The sequence below is a fragment of the Parambassis ranga genome, chromosome 19 (genome assembly GCF_900634625.1).
Source record: "Parambassis ranga chromosome 19, fParRan2.1, whole genome shotgun sequence".
NCBI lineage: Eukaryota > Metazoa > Chordata > Actinopteri > Ambassidae > Parambassis > Parambassis ranga.
The window spans coordinates 46681-51996 of NC_041039.1; positions in this window are offsets into that span (position 1 = coordinate 46681).

The following is a 5316-nucleotide window of genomic DNA, read 5'->3' on the forward strand; positions in this document are numbered from 1 at the left end:
TGTTACGCCGTGCACGAGAGCAGGGGGCCACTGCGATACAGAGGGCAATCAATCGCCATCTTTCCGGACTACACAGCAAGAGTTGCTAAAGCCCGCGCTGCATTCAATGATGTCAGGAGCCTGCTGCGTGGCAGAAGTGATGTCCGTTATGGAATACTGTTTCTCGCACGTCTCCGCATCTCTTACAACGGGGATACCAAGGAGTTTCGTGATCCGGAGAAAGCGATGGCCTACGTGAGGAGCACTGTTGGGGCAGCTGAATCTTCAGGAGAACATTAGGCAAAAAGAGCCTTATTTTTTTTCTCATTTTTTCTTTCTCTTCTCTCTGTTCCTGGGTGCCTTGTTAGATGTTAACCGGTGAGAACTTTAAACATTGGACACATACAGCTCATGTTATGTTATGTTATATTTACAAGACATTATGTTGTGCACTGCCCTTGATCTCAGTTTACCGCAGGTGTGCCATACTAATGTATTTTTTATATTAGGAGGAGTTGGCTGGAGCTATACTGCTGTTCTCTTAGCAGTTCCCCATTATCCACTTTTATGTGTGATTCTTTACAGGATGGGACGTACTGTCATCATGTTTTTCCAGATGACAGGGGAGGGGTTACTGGGAAACTTGCTGGGCCTGCACCGTTGGGTGATATATTTTTCTGGTTTAAGATGCACTACCGCCTAGCTGTGAGTGGTCTTTCTTTGGGTTTTCGAAAATGGCTAATGTTAATGCTGCAGGCCAGGATATAGGCTGTCCGGTGAAATATGTAAGCTGGAATGTTAAATCATTAAATCACCCGGTGAAACGTAAAAGGGTACTTACACACCTTAACAGTCTTAAAGCTGATATAGCTTTCCTCCAGGAAACTCATCTTCGTGTTGCTGACCAGTGTAGATTGAGGGGAGGTTGGATTGGGCAAACCTACCACTCTAGCTTTAACTCTAAGACAAGAGGGGTAGCGATTCTTATTAATAAAAGGATTCCATTTGTAATGTCTAAAGTAGAATCTGACCCTTTAGGACGCTATGCAATAGTAGTGGGACATCTGTATGGACTTCCAGTTATCTTAGCGAATATTTATGCCCCGAATTGGGATGACTCTGACTTCTTTAACAAAATTTTCTCACAATTGCCTGATATGGATTCCCATCATCTTGTGTTGGGTGGTGATATAAATTGTGTACTTTCATCAGTCTTGGATCGTAGTTCCTCCAAGGCAGTGGCAGATTCAAAATCAGCTCAGACAATCAAATCCTTTCTTCAGATTTCAGGCATGGCTGATGTCTGGCGTTTCCGTAATCCTACAGCTAAAAGCTACTCCTTCTTTTCTCCAGTTCATAAATCATTCTCAAGAATAGACTATTTTTTTATTGACAAGAAACTCCTTCCTAATGTAACAGATTGTGAATATCAGTCCATTGTCATTTCAGATCACAGCCCTTTAACCATGACAATGTGCATCCCAGGAGTGGCTCCTGGTCACCGGCCTTGGAGACTTAATCCTTTACTTCTCTCTGACGAGAATTTTGTAACTTTTATTAAATCAGAAATTGAGTTTTTTCTTGCCCACAATCAGACTCCAGGTATCTCATATTCATTAATATGGGAGTCACTAAAAGCTTACTTGAGAGGGCAGGTCATCTCATTCTGTGCTAAACGAAGGAGGGAGCGTACAGTTCGCTTGAGCCAGCTGGCTGATGATATTCTGAAATTAGACCATTTGTATAGTGTTTCACCTTCAGATATCTTGCATAAACAGCGTCTGACACTCAAAATAGAATTTGACCTGCTCTCAACCCATCAAGCAGAAAATTTAATCTTGAAATCTAGGCATAAATATTATGAGCATGGAGACAGAGCTGGTAAAATTTTGGCACATCAGCTACGCCAGAGGACTGCTAACCAATTTATATCAGAAATTAGTGATGAACGAAACATTAAACATACAGACCACTCAAAAATTAATTTGTGTTTTTATAATTATTATTTGCACTTATATACTTCTGAGTCATTAAGGGAGAAATCCATGGTAGATTCCTTTTTCCATAATTTGGAGATCCCCCAGTTAAATCCAGAATTAGCTACTGGGCTGGAGGGTGATATTACCACCGGAGAATTGGTTGAAGCAATTAAGAGTATGCAGAATGGGAAATCGCCGGGCCCAGATGGCTTTCCGGCTGAATTTTTTAAAACTTTCTCTGGGATACTTGCCCCACTCTTACTTTCAGTGTTTAATGAGGCCCTTTCGACAAATTCCCTTCCCCCTACTATGTGTGAAGCCACCATTTCCCTCATTTTAAAACCTGACAAAAATCCCCTTCATTGCAGCTCTTATCGGCCTATCTCTCTTCTTAACACAGACATAAAAATTCTTACGAAATGACTTGCCCGGCGCTTGGAACATGCCCTTCCCTCAATCATCGCACCAGACCAAACTGGGTTTATGAAAAATAGATACTCTTTTTTTAATATTAGGCGCCTCCTTAATATTTTTTATAATCCCTCCACATTGGACATTCCAGAGATTGTACTGTCGCTGGATGCGGAAAAAGCATTTGATCGAGTGGAGTGGCACTACCTTTTCCATACGCTTGAAAATTTTGGTTTTGGTCCAAAATTTTTATCCTGGATTAAGATTCTGTACTCATCCCCAAAGGCTGCAGTACGTACGAACAGCAACATTTCTGCCTTTTTTAATTTACAAAGGGGGACTAGACAGGGTTGTCCATTGTCACCACTCCTGTTTGCTGTTGCCATAGAACCCTTAGCAATTGCTATACGACAGGACACCAATATTAAAGGGATTGTTCGGGGCGATCAAGAGTGTAAAATTTCACTCTATGCTGATGATTTGCTCCTCTATATCAGTAATCCCCTGGGCAGCCTCTCACACATATTACATATTTTGGATACTTTTGGGAAAATTTCTGGTTATAAAATTAATCTGCAAAAAAGTGAATTAATGCCAATTAATCTAGCTGCAAGACATATCTCCTTTAGCTCCACACCTTTTAAAATTAATACTAAGAAGTTTAAATATTTGGACATTTGGATAACCCCAAACTATAAGGATTTGTTCAAATTCAATTTTTTGCCCCTTATAGATCATTTGAAAAAAGATATCAAAGTTTGGGACTTACTGCCCCTTTCCTTAAGTGGAAGGGTAAACACCATCAAGATGGTTTTTCTACCTAAGCTCCTCTATTTGCTCCAAAACATTCCTATTTACTTAACAAAATTTTTCTTCCAGTCTATTGACAATCTTATTTCAGCCTTTATCTGGAACAAGAAACCCCCTCGAATTCGGAGATCCATCCTACAGAGGCCCCGTTTCCAGGGAGGCTTGGCACTCCCACATTTCTTAAACTACTACTGGTCAGCAAACATTAGAGCTTTGATTTATTGGATGAAGGATGAGAACTCCCCTGATGCCCCCTTGTGGTTAACTTTGGAGAGGGTGGCCTGTAATTCCACCTCATTGCCGGCCCTTCTTTGTGGTGAACTTCCTTTTCCAAAGCCTATCTCTCACTATTCCTGTAATCCTGTTGTGTTAAATTCTGTTAAAATTTGGAATCAATTTAGGAGGTCATTTGGGATTCGTAATCTCTGTTTCTTAGCCCCAATCAATAAGAATCATATGTTTCCCCCTTCTATCCTTGATGAATCGTTTCATGTCTGGGCTAAAGGAGGAATTTACAAACTGACGGATTTGTATTTGAATAATAACTATGCTTCCTTTGAGCAACTTGTGAATAGATTCAGTATCCCTAGGTCCCACTTTTTTAGATATTTACAGTTACGAAGTTTTGTGGCTTCTCACTGCCCTTGCTTCCCCTCCCGCCCCTCTGAATCCTTGCTAGACAGTATACTTAAATTTAAGTCCACCACAAAGCAGGTTATAGGTAAAGTTTACAAACTCCTCAGCTCACATGATTCGGAACCTCTAGTGCAACTTAAAACTAAGTGGGAAGAAGATTTAAAGGAAAGAATCTCAGATGCAACCTGGCAGAAAATTATTCATTGGATTTACACATCATCAATATGTCAACGGCACACTGTCATTCAATTTAAGATTGTTCATAGATTGCACTGGTCAAAGGTCAAGTTATCCAAGATCAGACCAGATGTGCATCCAATATGCCATAGATGTAAGCAAGATCCTGCAGACTTATTCCACATGTTTTGGGACTGTCCTGAACTATTTAATTTCTGGCATTCAATCTTCGATGCCTTTTCTAAAATATTTCAATTAATCCTTCCCCGATGATTGCACTTTTTGGGGTTCTGCCACAGACTACGAACATTAGTAGAGCAGCAGGGTAACATGTTAGCCTTCTGTACGCTTTTAGCCAGACGGCTTATTCTGACTAAGTGGAAAGACCCTCAACCCCCAGCTTTTTCACACTGGGTTAATGAGATTACGATGTATATTAAACTTGAAAAAATACGATACTCTGTCCAAGGCTCGATTAAAAAGTTTTATGTTACCTGGCAGCCTTTTCTGACTTTTTTAGGAAATATTGAAGCAGAGAAATTGAGATAAATTACGTAAATCCTGGTTTTTAGTCAGCTTGGGGAGTGACTTTGTTTTTGTTTTGTGGTGCAGATGAGTCTGACAGGCTTTTTTTTTCTTTTTACCTGAGTGTTTCTATTTTTGTGATGATTTCATTTTAATGTTAATTTTATTTACTGTAAACCAGCTTCCCATATGGCTGTTTTTGTTTGATTTTGTAACTTGGAAAATGCAAATAAACAGACCTTGAACAAAAAAAAAAAAAAATAAAGTGCATCGGGACAATGTGAAAGCTGCAAGTATAGACAAGTACAAGTGTAATATTTTGCATCGAGAGAAAGTGAAAGCTGCACGTATAGACAACTACAAGTGTAATATTTTGCATCGAGAGAAAGTGAAAGCTGCAAGTATAGACAAATACAAGTAAAAGAAAAAACAGGCAGAGCAGTTTAATGTAGTTATGCAGCAGTTTTTGGACAAGGTAAAATATGGACCAGACTTTGTATGCTGTGTTTGTCACAGGTTGTTGTTCAGGAACCAGGTTGTGCATTGTAAAAGACAGCAGTATGATCAAAAGGGAATGAGTGCAATTGCAGAGCAGTGTATTTCTGACCAATACCTGCACATATGTAACGATCACTGCATATTGCCATGTCAGTGGAGTGACTCACCTAGAGGACAGTTATGGATTTGTCATACATGCCATTCAAAAATTAGTAAAGGTGTTGTTCCAGCAGAATATGTAGGGAACAATTTGATGGTTCCACCTATTCCAGCTGAACTGGCATGTTTGAATAGTTTGGAG